Source organism: Athene noctua, unplaced genomic scaffold (genome assembly GCF_965140245.1).
Source record: "Athene noctua unplaced genomic scaffold, bAthNoc1.hap1.1 HAP1_HAP1_scaffold_44, whole genome shotgun sequence".
Classification (NCBI taxonomy): Eukaryota; Metazoa; Chordata; class Aves; order Strigiformes; family Strigidae; genus Athene; species Athene noctua.
Genome location: NW_027437540.1, coordinates 61198 through 78074, shown reverse-complemented (window position 1 = coordinate 78074; position 16877 = coordinate 61198). Strand labels below are relative to the sequence as shown.

Below are 16877 nucleotides of genomic sequence, written 5' to 3'. Positions count from 1 at the left end.
TTGCTGATTTGCTAATTGTGAAGTAAGAGTTTGCTGAGAGCATAAATATGTGCTATTGTAATAATAAAGGGTCTTTCCTTTTGCACTTCAGTGGAGAGTCCGTGCCTCAGTTGCCACAGCTGAGTTCAGATGGAAAAAAGGAAATGTATGGGATGGAAGTTAATATGGACTTCTAAGGAGGAATATAAACAACCTGTGGGCATTCAGGGGATTGGAACAAGATGATATAAGCTTGGTTAAAACTTCTCCTGGTAGAGGTCTGAAGAACAAGGAATTCCACAGGTACCTCAGATGTAAAAGGCAGATCCAGGAAACTGACCCACTACTGAACGCATTCGGCAACTTTAACAAAGGTGTGAAAAGACCAAGGAACTTACCGCTTGCTTTGCCTCATCCTTTCTCCACTGAAACTGGCAAGGTCTGCTCTTAGGCTTTTTAAAATCTCTCTGCCTAGCAGTAGATTGGATTGTGGTGGGGTGGTGTTTGGGGAAGAGCTACTAGCTGTGATAAAAAAAAAGAAATAAAAAATCGAAGAAAAAGTGGCAGAGCTGTCAAGCTACAGGGTAATAGTGGTCCACAGTTCTAATTAGCAGTCAAAGATGAGTGATGTTCCTCAGGAGCTGATACTGGAGCCAGTATTTCTTTAACATCTTCATCCTGGACAACAGGACAGAATGCATGCCCTGAAATTCAAGGACGATGCCAAGTTGTAGGAAGTGGTCAATAGAAAGAGGGTAGGGCTGCCACTCAGAGGAAGTTCATCAAGCTGGAGAAATGGTCTGACAGGTACCTTAAGGATTTTTTCAGAGGTAATCATATTAAAAAATATAAGAACGTGACTTTTTATGGATTATGCCTTGGGAATCTACTCTGGGGAATGCTTTGTCACACTACCCCAGTCTATCACCTGAATTTCTCAAGCAGTGCTCTCACTCTGCTTAAGCTTGATCACGTGGTTTTTAGATTCTAGGTAATGCATGAACAGATTATAGATATCGTGTATTTTTTTTCTTAACACAGGAGAAGATGTATGTGCTTCACATAAAAGTCATTTAATAGAAAATGCATGTTTTTCTGAAGAAATGGAATTTATTAACATTGGTAAGGAATAAAGAAATACTAATTTTCAAGAAAAAATCTCATGCATTTTCACTATGTTTAGATTCTTGACTTTTACAACCAATGTAGCTAAAATTTTTCTGAAGTCTATCACTGATTCACAAGTGTGCTGTCTTTATTGTAGGAAGGTGTAGTTTGAAAGGGATTCTTCCCTTGGTTATTGGTCCTCAGTGCCAAGACACTGCGGTACTAATCTCTGACGTGTGTCTGAACTATTAGGACGTTAGAATAGAGTTAAGTAATCCTTCTAAAGTGAAGGAAATAGGCATGGTAAGGAGAGAAGAGGTTCTTTTTATGTGATTTAACATGTTTTTTTCTTGTTATAGTAAATGAAAAAATGCAGTAGTTCTGTCTAGTGTTTTTAGCAGAACAAGTTGCCAAACTTCAAATTATCCATCTTCCTGTAGCTCACACTGACCAATGCCTTCATCTGAAAGCAGTATTTCCTGGGCTGATTCTGAATTGTTTCAAGATCTAAAAGCAAAATGCCTTCTGTTTAAATGATTGTATACTTGATGCCATAGCTGAATCGAAAGTTTGTGTTGGTCATCTGTGGCTTCATTTTTTGTGACGAAAGACTTGTATGCAGGTACTTGGTACTTAAACATCAACACATATTGCTGTTCAGTGGGAGTTTGGTTTGAAAACTATGTGTTAGTCCCTGGTTAGTTAATAAATGATCATGTGGTAGCCAAGACTATAAATAAAATATGGTGAAAAGAGAAGATTTAACTGAAAAAGGAAAGTGAATTTGTTCCTATAGAGGACACAAAGACATGATAATTGTACTAAACGCGGTTTATTTAGTATTTTTAACTGGGTCATAGGATTCATATTAAACCATTAAATTTCTCATTCCAAGTACACAGTTTACTTCTGCAAGTAAAATAATTCTAGATACAAAAATTCTTCAGTAATGAGCACCACTATATGCATCTGAAATGTGAAGGCTGCTGGTCTTACAGTTTTAAATCTCTCTGACAATATACAAAAATACGTACTTTTATGTGTTAGATTTGAATCGGAACATTCAGAATTGCATTCGTTTGAGCTTAGGAGCTGGTGGCACTCCATGACTTCCAGAATGTATGTAGTTGGAAAAGTAGAGAAGCTACGATACACACAAACATTCCTCAGATTGAATGGTGTGCAGTGGTGACTGCAAGCATGAATATTGGCTTATACGTCTAAAACTTCATCTATTTTTCCATTTACATGTAGTGGTAGAAGAAGTTATCACCTTTTGCTCTCTAACCTTGCCCTTAATATCTAAGGACATGTACGGAGCAGATTTAAATGATTCTAATATTCTGTTCTTGGATTTAATAGTTTAAGTATAAAGCATTTTCATTTTGAATGGGATGTGTCTTTTAAAATTTAAATATACTTAAGTGAACTACATATAGGCATCAATTCATGACTATTTCAGAAAGTGGATGCTTTTGCTGCTCTACCTCACAGGAAGGAAAGTTACGAACTGCCTTCAAAATAAGAGGATAACTGTCCTTCAAAAAAGAACTTGATTTTGCTTTTCTATCAATGTTAATGATATTCCTGTACCTTGATGAGTTCTGAGTCTTCTCTTAAGTTTTGTCTTTAAGATGCAGCTGTCAAGTGATCTCTGGAGCATGTTTTTTCATTTGAAGGTGGATTGGGTTTTAAACATCGGAGAGCAAACACTGGATAATGCGTTGTCTCCTTTAATGAGGCAGTTTATTCTGGTTTTGTGTTTGGTGAGAGAAACTTCTTTTGCCTTAAGGATAATGGGCAAATTCGATTCATGAAAAACCTTGATTACAGTCCAAGTTGCTTCATTCCCTATTTTTCAGGTTTGTAAAAGGAAAACTCAACATTACTTTTGCAGCTAAGATTTTTTTTTTTTCCAGTGAATATTTTTCTGAATAAGCTGTTGATGTGTAAAAAAATCTGGAATTGGAGCTCTCTTTTTGGATGAATCGGGTTTATTTTAAGATGTTACTTAGTGTGAAGTGTCAAAATTTTTAGAATCTAAATAGATATTTTCTTATCACCAAATTGAGGTAATTGTCTAGTGTAGACACATTTTCCCAGGCTACCAAAACAACAAACATGTAAGAATGAGAGATTTTGGAAGAGTAAACTAGTGTTTGAGGAACTTCTGTCATTTACTGATAGGTAAAAAAATCAAATAAAGTTTGAAAGAGATGAAACTAATTTCTTATTGTGTGGAAGCAACTTGGTTGGATGCCACTATAGAACTACAGATTCTTAATTTCTATTCTATATTAACGTTTCAAAATCTATCTGATATATTTTTGACCCTGTGTTTTATTTTAGACTTAAAATATGATTTTAGACTTTGTGATCTTAATGATCTTATTTTATAATTCTGATTTAAATTATACTATAAATAAGCTCTGTTAATGCACACATTTTAATTAGTATTCATAAATCAATGAATTAATGAAGAGTATAAGTAGCTGATATTTAACCAGTGTATATTTTGTCATACCTATCCTGGCATGCCAACATGGCAATTATGAGTCTTTGTTCATCATGTTTTGAATTACCAAACATGGCTGGCTAGAGCCTTGGAAATTTGTGGCATGTGTTGTGTAGTATGCAGCTGAAATTTGTATCCACAATTTATCACATACGTCCTTGGCTATTGTCAATGTAACTTTCATAACTTTTGACACTTTAATATATATTAAATTCATTTATAACAAGTAAAGGCTTAAAAGGAAAAGAAAAAGTAGTGTAATGACATAAGCCTCAAAGAAAAGTACTGGCTTTTGAAAATCTTTCATCCTAAAACTATTTTTATATCTTTAACAGTGAAAGAAGGAACAATAAACACTCCAATTGGAAGCCATAGTGAAATGTTGAATGTTTATCAAGTTGTTACCCTGAAATGGGCCACTCAACTTCCCCACATTCCTGTATCAGTAAAAGTAGCCAATTTACAGCAAGTAACTTGTTGACGTTTACTTTGTTCAGGTTAATTTCCAGTTGTGAAATTTGATTTTAGATCCTAACAGCTCTGAGGTATGTAACAAATACAGTGACTTGTAAAAGGAAGATTCAAAGTGTTTTTTCTTTGCTTTGTAAAATATTTGTTTCAGTAATGGGCATACTGTTAATTTGAGAAGAATATTGGAATTGCTGTACTGTGCTTGCTGTACTGTGCTTTAATGTTTTTCTTGGGTGAAGGAAGAACCTGGGGTACCATGCCTCCAGTGGAGTAGTGTCTTCTTTAGAAGAATGAAAAGTGAAGCTTTGCAGCATGGCAAGAGCCTTCTCTGAGACAGGGTAATAGGAAATCTCACTGAAAATCTGTTCTTCCTTAAGCATTTAAGAGCATGTGAATTCCAGAGATGATTTGTTGGAACAGATTATTAAACTCCAGTGTTAAACTGTGGAAATTAAGGAACTGTTTGGATTGCTCAGCATTGCACCGCAACGGACCAAACCTGTTTGTGATACGCATGAGACAGGTCAGGGAAAAACTGGTTGGGCAGGGGATCAAGTGTGACATATTGATAACGTGTGCTGAATCTGTCACTGGAACAAGCAAGCTACAGAAAAGTCAGAACGGGTTTACAGTCCGGTTTATGCCGGTACTGCGTGCCACTGGAGCTGTGGTGGGTGCTGGCTGCCCAGTGCCTGTGGCCGTACGGGCGGCAGTAGAAGTGTCCTGGTCATATGGATTACTTGTGATCCCAGCAGGCTCGTGGGCGCTGTGCCAACAGACACTGGATTGTTGAATATTTGATCAGAAGTTGTGCATTTTATTTCATAACAAAGGAAAATGCAACATCTGACTAACTGGCTTTACTGACTTGTGCAGAGTAATCTAAGGGGTGTTTGTGTTTTGTTTGGTACGAATGGTTGCCTAATGATTTTTAAATAATTCATAATTCTTTTTTTTTTTTTAGATTTTGTAGAGAGTCATGCTGGCTTTCATCCAACAAGTCTTACAATTAAACTATAATGAATAGTCTCAGTGGGCCAGTTAGTATAAACAGTTAATTATACATGATATGATAGTACAGCTTTTGAAGTTTGGAAGAAAACATTTGTGTCAGAAAAAATTTGAAGAAGGCATTGATTTTTACAACAGCAGATGGTACTAACGTATGTACGTTTATTTGTTTGGAAACTCATGTTATTGAACCTTCACTTTAAAGAAATCACTTTATGCAGATGCTGCCTCTTCTGCCTGTGTGAACTTTAACACTCAATAATTTGATCTTAGTGAGAATTTTGAGAGCCAGACCATGCTGCTAATTCGTTTCAGAATTCTCACCGACCTACTAATGCTAGGGTTTGGTTTGGAGTAGTATTCTGTAGAGGGTGGAGAGACAGCAGTCGAGTTACGCAAACCTCTTCATGCAGGTGCTGATCAATGAAGGGACGTCTGTGTGTCTGGAGCCAAGGCCTGAGAGGTGGGGAGAAGTCCAGGGCATACGTGTTTCAGAGCTATACTTCTGCCTTTCTATTTAAAAATATGGATTATTCTTGTGGTATTCTTTGACATTAAAAGTAAAGATGAGCTGAACAGCAGAAACTGTAGTAAAGCTTATAGAGGTAGTAATTTGGCTTAAATAAAACATGGGGTTTTTTTTAAAATAATTTGAAAGGAAATTCTTTGCGAGTCAATGTGATAATGATTTTCTAATACTCCACTCAGGAGAGGCCTCAGTCTCAGTTGGGGCCTGTGGGCACTGCTGTAACATAAATAACATGAAGTACTTTAATAAGCATGGAGTTGTTAATCCGAGACTGCCGAGAGATTGAAGTGCTTTAAATATGACGTATGTCAATTAATTACTTTCACATCCTTTCCACTTCTATTGCAATAATACGTACAAAATAAATGGAGCATTCTCACACTTTAAAGTCAGTATTTCATGATGTCCCTAACTTTGTTTCTGTGTGCTTTCAGCTGCCCATGAAAAAATGAAGTCTGATGGTATCTCTATGGCAAAAAAATGCGGCTTTCCTGTGAATTGTGTCAGCAGAAACAGTTCTAACAGTAAATCAGCCTTCTCTCAGGGTTTAGGGGATGTGTTGTAGGAATGGTGTTTCTTCCCTCTATTTAATCTACTGGGACTCTTACTACTTTAGGCACCAGCTCATCAGTGAACTTCATGTTTAAATGAAGGATATTTCCACCTTCAGCCACATTGGAATTTGATTAGAAATACCCCAAAGAGAAAACTTTCGAGCCACCTGTAGTGCTTGTCTGTAGGTAACTGGATGCTTTGCGTTTGTGGTACCTCTTGCTTTTAGGAGTTACATCTGGGAATCAGAATGTGGGGGACCAACTTTCTTGGTGAGCATTTATATGTACTAATATCTGTGAGCAGAAAGACTGTTCTTCATGGAAGAAACACCCTTGAAGCAAATAACCCACAAAATGACGTGTATGCCTTGTAAAATGAGAAGTTCGTTCTATTACAAGGGGTTGACAGGTATGGACAAGTTGGTGAAAGTTACTAGAATGTTTGCTTTCAGTTTCATTTATTTGACAGATAAATACCATTTTACTTGGTAATGGAACAGTATGTTTTCTGAAAAGGAAATATAAAGCAGTCTGGAAAGGGTTTTTTTATGCAAAAGTAATTTATCACCTTTAAAGAATAAGAACTTCTGAGTTTCTTAAAATATTAGTGTGGTGGTGCAATTCCTACCCCTCCCTGCCGTCCTTGTTGGGCTGCTTGGTGCCAGGTGTGATTCCATCCACATTCCCCCGAGCCATACACCCATCTATGGAGATAAGGACTGAATAACCTTGAGGAGCCTGGCTCCTGCCCCCCTCTGATTGCTCGGAAAAGGTTATACTGGCCCATCATCTCCTGATGGCCTGACACACCTGTACCTGGGATGTGATCAGATGGAACAATAACAGGGTTGCATGTTATTCAAATTCTTGTGCAACTGCTGGAAGGCACCAGATAGCATTTGACAAAAGTCAATCATCTTGGACCCTATAAACTGCGACCACCAGAGAGGCCCTTTGAGCTCTCCTGGATGGCAGCGGCCTGTGACCAGCATCTCCCCTGAGCTGGGACGCCTCTCAGGTGTCGTCTGCTCCAGACGGAAGGCCAGGGCGAAGTCCCCCCGCTCGAGTCTCAATTATCGCCCGTTGAGGAATGCCAAGGCATTGGGAGTATTTGCTCTGAACTCGAGAGGGAAATTTTCTTTGCGCTAGCTTCTATTTCACCTGTTTATTGGTGGGTGTGCGTGTGTGTGGGTACGTACCCTTACCCTTGTTCCTGTGTGCTTGTCCCTTTTGGGTTCATTTTACCGAACCCAAACCCCTTTGTTTCTGTACGTATATGTCTGGTTTGTGTATGCGCATGTACATATGTGTATAAATTAAGGTACCGTTAAGTAAGTTAGAGTGAATATTGTCATCTTAGAACCTGAATAAGTCGCTTTTCTTTCTGAGTTATTTTGTATTGACAAATAGTTGTTAGTTATTAATAAATCTAAATTATTTTTCTAATCATTACCGTGTCAATACTTTCATCCGCGACAAATTGGCGTAGTTGGCAGGATGACAAGCAAAATCACCGAATACTTACAAAAACACGGTATCCAACGAAATCCCACCTTCCCAGAGGATTGGGCTTATAATAATTGGCACAACTGGGAAGAGGTAGAAAAACAGTTAACTAATGCCAGAGATGCAACTAAATTTGGAAAAAATAAAGGTATGATTTGTAAAATGTTGGGAGTGTGCCTGGAAGCTGCCTGTCATGAACGACAGAAGTTTAATCGTAAAATACGAAATTTACAAAATGAGATTACAGAGCAGAAATTCACCAATCTGCTGTTGTCAATTAAAATAGAGCAGCTGCAAGGGCAACTTAAGGAATCCCAATTGAAACAACAAAAACTGGGGGAACGCGTTGAAATGATGCTAATGCAGTGTCCGACCCCCCCTGATATCCTTCAAATCAGAAAATTGATTGTGTCCCCTGAAGATTGGGATGGTAATATTTGGAGCGATACACATAATGACGACTCAGACAAAAATAATTTTCAACCACCTGAGTCTCCTCCACTTGCAGTCAGACCAATTATTAAAACAGAAGTAACAACAGGATCTCGGGGTGGTGTGAGAAGCCACATCAGCAAAACAACCCCTTTTGATCCAGTTCAAATAGCCAATTTACAAGATCGTTTCGGCCGTAAGCCGGGAGAAACTGAAACTGAGTACCTATGGAGAGTGTCTCTAAACGGGGGAGATAGAATTTTACTAGATGGCAGTGAAGCCAGTGGTTATTGGGGTCCTGGTGTCTTCTTGGATGCTGGTCCCAACCCCCCGACTGACCCCCACTCACTAACAAGCAGAGTGGCCTATTGGGCTGGTGGCATTGATGTGTTAGAGAGAGGAGAACCTCTGTTGATACCTATCAAATCTCTAAATGACCTCTCCGCAGCTTTTACAAATGCTGCCTGTATCCAAGCCATGCATCAGCGTAATCCTACTGATGTTCCTCTTTCGGCACCTGTAGCTCCTGCTATATTCAAACTGCTGATAAAAGGAGCCCCTGCCATGCTCAAACCTTTCCTCATTGCAAAACGGGATGAGATCCAGAGAGACTTAAATTATAACGAATTGATAAATCTACCACAAACTTTTGATAATGGTGAGGAAGTAGACTTAGAATTAAAAGGATTACCCACTTGGGCAACATTAGTGCATGAAACTATAAACCATGCCCGAGAAATGGGATGGAACGAAATTCCCAATGAAACAAAAAATACAGGTCGCACTGTCAGGCAAATTAAACAATCACATCAAAATAATTCTCAGGAACAAAACCCTCCTGACCGACAATCCAGGGGTCAGGAATGGAGAAATGAGCTATGGAAGCAAGCATTGTCACTAGGAATTCCTAGAGCCGCCATTCAGAGGCAGCCTACTGGCGTCATTCGGAGCCTAATTCAGGCATTTCAAAGATGTAACTCTCCAAATACTCCAACTTCCCCCTCGCCAGCCCCCAGGAAAAAAGAGAATCCTTTCCTTCCTCAAGAGGATCAGTTGCAAAACACAAGATCAAAAAACTGATAAGGTCCGGACGGCAATTGGGCCTGCCAGTCCGGCAAGTAAAAGCTTATCAGTGGATAAATGAGAACGGCCCTTACATTCTAATTCCAGTTGGTCCTCAACAACAGTTAATAAAATTTTTAATTGATACTGGTGCACAAATTTCAATAATTACAAAGCGACATGCCGATAAGCTAGGCATACGACCTAGCTGGCGAAAGGTTAAAATCACCGGAGTTACAGGAACTAGCACTGTGTGCCAGACAGCAAAACTTAATTTGCGGCTCCCTGGCGAAAAACGTGTGACTCCGCTTCGCGATAAGGAGCACTATGAAAACATCCTGGGTTTTGACGCATTGAACGGCCGAACCTGGCGTTTGCCAGACAGCAGCCTGTGGTCCTTCAGTTCAACTGCCAACCCTCACCCTAACAAAAAACAAACTGCCACAGTGCGTGTGCTCCGTGCAGCTCCAGCACTTCCCGAATCAAAAATAATGTCCCACAGTACCCTATTTCTGCTGCAGCACGAACTGGGATTTCTAAAGTAATTGCAGATTTAGAAAAACGACAGATTATTTCCCGAACTCACGCCCCATACAATTCTCGTGTTTGGCCAGTCCATAAACCAGACGGGAGGTGGCGGTTAACAGCCAATTATCGGCGTTTAAATGCTAATACAGCCCCACTGACAGCGGCAGTCCCCAACATTGCAGCTTCAACCGCTACACTGCAAGCCCCGCACATCCCTGGATGGCAGTGCTAGATGTAAAAGACATGTTCTTCATGGTCCCCTTAAGGGAAGGAGATAAAGAACAATTTGCCTTTACGTGGGAAGGTATCCAATACACCTTTAACAGACTCCCACAGGGATACAAACACTCACCCACAACGGCTCATGCTGCACTTGCTGAACTTTTACAGACAGTTTCACTCCCTGAAGAGGTAAAACTGTATCAGTACATAGACGATATTCTAATCGGAGGAACCTCTCCTAACAAGGGGGGGGAGGTGGCAGCAGCAGTTTGGCAAGCACTGCATGAGGCACAAATTGAAATTCCACCTGAAAAATGTCAGGGACCAAGTAAAAAAGTGAAATTCCTGGGCACTTGGTGGGTTGCTGGAAGTGCGGCAATCCCACCAGATACTCTAAATAAAATAGAACAATCAGAAATGCCACAATCTAGAAAAGAATTACAACAGCTAATGGGTACTTTAGGATATTGGAGAAAACATGTACCTGGACTCTCCATCATTGCCCGTCCACTGTATTCACTTTTAGGAAAAGGAAAATCATGGAGATGGGACTCAGAACACGAAGAAGCAATTAAAACTCTGCTACTGGAATTAAAAACATATCAATCCCTAGGACCTGTTCATCCTCATGATCCTATTATAGCGGAATGGGGTTTTGCAGAACATGGTACCTACTGTAACTTATTTCAAATGGGCCCCGAGGGGCCAAAGACCCTTACTGTTTAGTTCAACTGCATTTAAAGAGACAGAGCAAAGAGATTCAGAGTGGGAAAAGGGTCTTTTGTCTTTAGTCCGTGCAGTTAAACAAGTCGAGAAAATTCGTCAAGAACAAGCTGTTCAGACCAGAGGTCCTTTTAATTTATTGGACACAATCCTAAAAGGGACTGCTCCCCCAGAGGGTGTTGCACAAAAACCTACAATTAGGAAATGGTGTGCCTATCTAGTGGGCGTGGCAGATGAAATGCAATTAACTGAAGGACACACAAAAGTTTCTAAATTACAAATGCCTGTTAATACTGACCCGCTAGCATTACAACAACCATTTAAAACTTCTCCAATTTTAGACGCACCCCCCTTCACTGAAGATTCACCAACAGAGGGTGTCTGGTTTACTGGTGCCTCAGCAAAAAGAGTGGATAGTAAATGGCAATATAAAGCTGTTGCATTAGAAATCAAAACAGGCAAACAAGTTATTGAAGAGGGTGAAGGCAGTGCTCAAGTAGGAGAGTTAAGAGCAGTTGTTTTGGCAGCACAAAATGAAGCAAAAACCATTTATGTAGCCTCTTATGCTGTCTGGGCAGGTGCCACACAGTGGCTTTGTCAGTGGGAAGCCCTAAACTGGGAGATAAATAAATCACCAATCTGGAGGACTGCAGACTGGCAATTACTATTAACCATGGCCAGAAAAACGCCATTCCAAATAGGATGGGTAAAAGCCCATGCTAATGACAATAAACCAGCTACAAATTGGAACCAAAGGGTGGATGAATTGACAAAAATTAGGAAAATAGACATTGAAAATTCCTCAAACTCCACATGGTATCGATTAGGAGAATGGTTACATCAAAAATTAGGCCACACAGGTCGAGAAGCACTTTACTTTTCGGCTCAAAGCTGGGGATGGCCCCTCAGTAGAAAAACATGTGAAACCATACTCACTGAGTGTCCCCAGTGTAAATTAAAATTGCAGACGGACCATCCTGCCAAAGCACCACCTTTACACATTAAAGAGGGGAAAACTTTGTGGTCCACTTGGCAAATTGATTACATTGGTCCTTTAAAATCCTCTGCTGGGTACAAATATATTTTAACAGGTGTAGAGATAATATCTGGACTTCTTGCAGCTACCAAGTGCCAAAGGCTAATGGACAGAATACTATTCGAGGCCTTTCCTCCTGGTTCTCAATTTTACCTGTCCCTGATTCTATCCAGAGTGACAACGGCTCGCACTTTACCAGTAAAGTACAAGAATGGGCAAAGCAAAGAGAAATAAAGTGGGTATTTCATACACCTTATTACCCACAATCTAATGGTATAGTTGAGCGAGCCAATGGACTGCTAAAAAAATATCTTAAACCACATGAAGGACAATGGGACAGCCGTCTTTCTGAGATTATACAGCAGTTAAATGATCGGTATGGTCCCTATGGAAGTCCAATTACTCGAGCCTTCTTAACACCTTCTTCAGAAAAATCCCTGGACAATGAGCACACCTGGTCCTCAGTGAAAGCAGGACAGCCTGTGGTGGCAAAAATCCCATCTGTAGGAACAATACCAGTAACCCTGGTCAAGCCACGAGGATTTCTAGCATGGGATGCTATTGATGATAATGGAATAAAACATAAAATCAGTACTAGATGGATTTATACGGCATCCTAAGGGGTAACCTGAAGTGCTAAGGCTTGGACAATAGGCCCAAGTCAGAGCTGATCTGTAGATGAATTCTGTATATTTTATAACTGATAACCAACATGCTAACAGGTATTATAAACTACCTATTCTCATGTAAAGGGTGGAAGTGCTGAAGCCTGAGCAACAGGCCCTGAACCAAAACTGTTAACTTAGAATGTAATCCTTAATGACCATGCATAGAGGATGTCTGGAATGTATCTTTCCTTCCCTTTGTATGTGAATAGAGCAGCAGAGTCATGGAGGCAGGTGTCTGTCACAGAGACCTGATGTGAGACCTTGCACGTAATCCCATCAGATGAGCAGAGAAACTCCTTTGGCTTCTTCCTTGAGCCCTGGCCAGGCTCTGGGGGGAACCTAATGTGAGACTGAAACCAGATGTTTCCGCTTGGGTGTACCAAGGCTGGACCCGCTCACAGTGACTTTGGCAGCCTCACCTATGGGTGGAGGCACCACGTAGGACTTCCCATTTGCAGGGAAAGGCTCCCCAAATCCTCACTGTGACGGGGGCTACCCAGCAACTGCGGATCGGGATGATAGTAAAGTAGGCAAGTGGTGATGGATCTTTCTTAATCACTATTCTCTCCCTGGCAGTAGCGATTTGATGCATTACCCTGTATGTTTCTAATTGTTTAAGTGCACTATTCTGTCTTATCGTATATTTTCTATGTTATTATATTATTATATTATTATTATTATTATTATTATTATTATTATTATTATTATGAGTAGATACACCTACTTTTTCACTCTGGGGTCCGAGTCTAATTGATATCCCTAATCAACAAAACATAACCTGTTCAGTCTCCCCCCCCCCCCCGAGAGTTCTCTTTCCTTTTCAGAAATAACCAACTCCACCAACGACATCGTGGAAACAAACACCACATCCAGCAAGCCTACCAGCAGCACTGTGGAAACAACCCTCATCTTCAATATAAGAACCTCTGCAGCATTGTGCCTACCCATTTACATACTATGTGCACAGAAAACTGGACAAAATACTCTTATCATGGTCCAGCATGATACAGAAAAAATACATCAGGTGCTAACAAGAGTCAAAAGGGATGGAGAACATCGATGGTGGGAAAGCTTATTTGGATGGTCACCAACCACAACAAGACTGTTTAATTCCATGTTCCACTCGGTCATGATTTTCTTAATTCTAATTTTAGTATGTTTACTGCTCATAATTGTGTTGTATATTAAGGTTTGGAGAATGGTTGAACAAATTGCTCAGTTACAAAAGTATCCCCGTGTGTATACTATCCCAAAATAATTTTTTTTTTTTAAGCTAATCAAACACAAAATTTCCTTCAATTATAACTAGATTATGGCATCCTCAGTTTATAGGCATAGAGGCAAGAGGCAACCACACTGCCACTCTATGGACAAGATAAATTGACTTTAGTCACGGGGTGGATTGTGGTGGTGCAATTCCTACCCCTCCCTGCCGTCCTTGTTGGGCTGCTTGGTGCCAGGTGTGATTCCATCCACATTCCCCCGAGCCATACACCCATCTATGGAGATAAGGACTGAATAACCTTGAGGAGCCTGGCTCCTGCCCCTCTCTGATTGCTTGGAAAAGGTTATACTGACCCATCATCTCCTGATGGCCTGACACCCCTGTGCCTGGGATGTGGTCAGATGGAACAATAACAGGGTTGCATGTTATTCAAATTCTTGTGCAACTGCCGGAAGGCACCAGATAGCATTTGACAGAAGTCAATCATCTTGGACCCTATAAACTGCGACCACCAGAGAGGCCCTTTGAGCTCTCCTGGATGGCAGCGGCCTGTGACCAGCATCTCCCCTGAGCTGGGAGCCTCTCAGGTGTCGTCTGCTCCAGACGGAAGGCCAGGGCGAAGTCCCCCCGCTCGAGTCTCAATTGTCGCCCGTTGAGGAATGCCAAGGCATTGGGAGTATTTGCTCTGAACTCGAGAGGGAAATTTTCTTTGAGCTAGCTTCTATTTCACCTGTTTATTGGTGGGTGTGCGTGTGTGTGGGTACGTACCCTTACCCTTGTTCCTGTGTGCTTGTCCCTTTTGTGTTCATTTTACCAAACCCAAACCCCTTTGTTTCTGTACGTATATGTCTGGTTTGTGTATGCGCATGTACATATGTGTATAAATTAAGGTACCGTTAAGTAAGTTAGAGTGAATATTGTCATCTTAGAACCTGAATAAGTCGCTTTTCTTTCTGAGTTATTTTGTATTGACAAATAGTTGTTAGTTATTAATAAATCTAAATTATTTTTCTAATCATTACCGTGTTAATACTTTCATCCGCGACAATTAGTTATCCAGAACTCAACTTCTTAGCTTGAGTTCGGCTAGTAAATTTTCATTATTTGAGATGGGGGAAGAAATAAATTCTGTTGTTGAAAAGCCAGGAAATAAATGTAGATTTTATATGTTCAAGATGGCAAGCAGGGCTACTCAGTAAGCTTTATCCACACTTCAGGTCTTTATGAACTTCAATTCTATCTCAGTTTATACTGAGGAATGATCCCATAAAAATATCACAGGGTTCCAAGTCTTCACCACTGATTCTGATTTGCTCAGTTTGCAATCAGAAAGTGCACTTTTTTTTTTTTTTTTACCCCCTGCAAATTGCTAGCACTACAACTGACTGTAGTATTTGAAATTTATTTATGTAATTTTTTTCTTACTGCTTCTCCAAGTATGATCACTGCAGGCTTGACTGTAGGGCTCATGCCTGAACTCCTAACGTCGGTGTTGTGAACCACCAGCCCATTAAGACTGTGTCACATAGTAATGTATTTATCAGCCATCTCTTAAAGCCAGCAGCCACCCACAGGCTGTGTGTCTGTGTTTTGACTTCTGCTGTTCCATATTTCATGATGTATTTTACTGAATTAGAGACCAAGTAATAAATTCAAAGTTGTGTTGTGTGGGCTGAGATGCAGGGAATACTGCTGCATACTGAATCACTTCAGGGTTGCTGACTTAAGATGCGACAGTAGTGTCGAGTTTTCTTAGTACTTGTAAAACAAAGTAATTGAGTAGGTCTAAAATTTCTAATGTTCTTGTATAAGTCCTTCTTTCCCTTTGCAGAAATAATGAAGAAGCAGAGACTGTTTAACTAATGAAGGTACTGAAAATTAATTTTCCGTGTAATCATATTAATTAGTGTTTGAATATTTGTATTGTCTCGTGGTGCTGATAGCCATAGCTACTGCGCTTTCCTGTCTCTTGGAAAATACCCCTTGTGTTACAGTTACACAGGTGCATTACAGGAGAGTATTTTACAGTATTTTCAAATCCCTACAAGATAGTTTTGGAACAGTGACTTCTAATTTACTGAAGCAATAGTCTCTCATATGTGATGAGTTATCGTTTTACTCCTAGCTGCCTCTTTCCATTTTCTTCCATCTTTTGAGATAAAAGCATGTGTAACATCCAGAACAGATGAGTAGTGTAAAAAGACATGTCCAGTGTTGTTTAGTTACCTATTAATTTCCAGCCTGTTTTGCTTGAAGGTAGTGATTTCTTGCTACCTGATTTTGACTTTTCTGGTTTGCCATATACTACTACAGGCATGTGGCATTCATTCTTTATAACCAGAGATGACCACTTAAGGATAGTTAGAGATCAAAGGGGGAAGGAGTTTTGGCTTGGTAGTCTGATGTGACACCTTGTATTATTGTTGGCCTTGGCTATTTGAGGACCATATGAGCAACAGTGAACGTCTGCAGAAAAAAGTCCTGATGCTTTAACCCTAGATTCAAAAGAATATTTGAGGAAGGGTTGGGTGGTTTGTATGGCTTAGTAGTGTACTGTGCATTCCAGTGCTCTGTTCCTGTCCAGTCTCTCCCTGTTAGTCTGCAGCTTGACTGCAAGGCTGCATTGCTCTGGTGACTCTGACCAGTAGAGATTGTCCCCACGCCACCTCCAGTGCACTTGAAAAGCCAAGTGATATGTGCCGCTGCACTTCAGGATTACTAATCCGTTTGCATGTTGAAGGGGAACACAGTACTGAAAGAGATATTTATTGTGTTTATTGCACTTCAAAACAATTCCATCTTTACCCCAACACCAAAGAATTAAGTATTTCATAGTTAGTGGAGTGTACATCCATGGAGAGAATCACTTTTTTGCCTTCTAGAAAAATGTTTAATAAAAGAATCCTTTGGATTTTCTGTTTTGTTAGTATTTCATAATATTAGAATGACTGGTAAGAAATGTGTGGTTTGTATACTTATTTCTCTAATGCAGTGAAGTTCCTGAAGACTGTTGTTCACTGGCTTCTTGGAACCAGGACTTGTCTTCTGTATTTGAGTAATAGCTTGAGCCTGATGTAGTTAACATGCTTGTAACTTCATGACACTATCTGAATAAATTTGCATATAAAGTCTCTGATTCAGCAACCTGTCACCATAAAGAAGATCACATAAGGTCGTGTTTAAATTCTCTGTTCTGACACAGGATTAATTCCCAGGTGTGAACTCATGCAGCTCAACAGACCGATCAGTTTAATTTAAATGAGGTATGTGAATCTAAAGATTAGAGTTCAGAATTTTGGTGTGTAGCCA

General features: G+C 40.1%; 1 pseudogene; it reads left to right on the top strand.

Annotated features, from left to right (window-relative positions):
- Positions 1-2747: 2747 nt before the first annotated feature.
- Positions 2748-16877, top strand: part of LOC141954964 (protein PTHB1-like) — a 54459-nt pseudogene continuing 40329 nt past the window's right edge.